Genomic DNA, 1,825 nt, shown 5'->3' with positions numbered 1-1,825 from the left:
TCATGAAAAGATGAAGATTAAACTTTCTAAATGGGATGTTCTTTTTCTATGGTGATTTGATTTGTGATTACTATTGGTGGAAGGAACATCAGAACATGACTAGCAATTAGAAATTAAGGTTTCTTTATCTTTCATTTCTCAAATAGTTGATTCCACTGTTCTTGAGGTTTTTTGATTTGAAATGTTAAAGTGAAGTCTAACTTTTGATGTCAATAACTGTTTATGAAAAAAGGAAAAATGGAAATTATCTATTTTTGGTTACTTGATTGATTGATTAGAAGGGGGCTTTAAAATGTGGAATAAATATTGGTTTCTTCAATACTAAATTCATTCTTTTTTTCTTGCTTTTGTGATTAGGTTTCGAGTTTCAGCTGCAAATTTCAGGTCTTCTTGGAGTTCACTCATTCTTTAAGTTGGTTGTTGCTGCTACTGCTGCTGTACATTCAAGGTTTGTCACTGTACATGACTTGCTTTACTACTTAACTGATTAGATTTATGATTTCTTTGTATTTTGACATATGAGAAAATACTTGTTTAAGCTCATACACAGTTTACTTCTTAATCCTCACAGTCATATCCATTTTCATACTTTTTGTTCTCGTGCACATCCTCTGCATTTGTAGTTTAATATGATATGGCGAATGAGGAACAATATATCAAATGGGTAATTTGCATCTGATTGTTCAGTGATGTTAAACACCTTGGAGATCTGATGCCTAAATCTTGATTTATTTTGATTTGAATTTTTTGTGATTGTTTAGTTGACGAAGAGAGAATGTGATTAGATTGTTTAGTTTGAAGGCCTAGTTAAAGTTCTTACTGAATGCTAATTTGATTGATTAAGAGGCCTTTTAATTTGGCAGTCAGTCAATCCTTTCATTAACCTTTATAAAGATATGATGTTTTACATATTTGGTTGAAAAACCCAAATTCCAGCCAAGGATTCTCAGAATTTCTCTACCTGCCATGTAGCCTCAGAATTCCTTGTAGTATCTGTATCCTCTCTTATTTGGCGAGTTTTGCTGGTCTATTATATCTTCTATCCCTTTGTGCTGATCCCTTTGTGCTGCACTTACAAACATGCTGGTATCTGTATTTCCCTTGTTCGTTGTGTAAGATATCTCACATATTGTGGTCAATACTAAGATATCAATGATGAAGAGAGAATGATATGATGATTTATTCAGCAAGTGTGTTTTACTAATACTTTATTCATGTTGTTCTCAGAATGTCTGAAAGTCATAAAGCATCCAACAGAGTTGGAACTTCAGGCAGTCAACCAAATTCCGAACAACCAGAACAAGAAGATCAAAGTGTTGAATATTCAACAATTGCTTCAAGTTCAACACCTTCTTCAAGTAAGAGATTAGCAGAAGTAGTGGATGAATGGGTAAGGTACACATATAAAAGAATGTTTGGAGATGATAAAGTTGCAGAACTTTATGAGAAATTCAGAACAGACTTGTTCAAAGTTTACAATGCATATGAATCTCAAAACAGCACTGTAGCTCCTACTTTCTTTAGAAACTCTGTCGCTCGCATGAATGTAAGAAGCTCAGGTGCATCTAGCACAGATTATGCTAGTTTTGTGTTGGAAAATGATGAAGATGATGTTCAGAAATCTGAGTTAGAGACATACTTAGCAGAACCAATTCTTCCAACTCTAACAGCTCAAGATGAAATGAACTTTGATATATTGGTTTGGTGGAAGATGAATGACTGTAAGTATCCAACTCTGGCAAAGATAGCAAGAGATGTATTGGTTGTGCCAGTGACTAGTGTGGCGTCAGAGTCCATGTTCAGCGATGGTGGAAGGGTCCTAACA

The 1,825-nt window shown here is 34.4% G+C and overlaps 1 non-coding gene across 1 annotated transcript; it reads left to right on the top strand.

Annotated features, from left to right (window-relative positions):
• The first annotated feature begins 632 nt into the window (after window positions 1–632).
• On the top strand, window positions 633–721 carry LOC113319855. Its single transcript, XR_003345834.1, has one exon. It is a non-coding gene; the product is annotated as a small nucleolar RNA Z101 (small nucleolar RNA).
• The last annotated feature ends 1,104 nt before the right edge of the window (window positions 722–1,825 follow it).

Source organism: Papaver somniferum, chromosome 10 (assembly GCF_003573695.1).
Source record: "Papaver somniferum cultivar HN1 chromosome 10, ASM357369v1, whole genome shotgun sequence".
Taxonomy (NCBI): domain Eukaryota; kingdom Viridiplantae; phylum Streptophyta; class Magnoliopsida; order Ranunculales; family Papaveraceae; genus Papaver; species Papaver somniferum.
The sequence above is the reverse complement of the archived record's forward strand: the minus strand, read 5'-3'. Positions and strand labels throughout refer to the sequence as shown.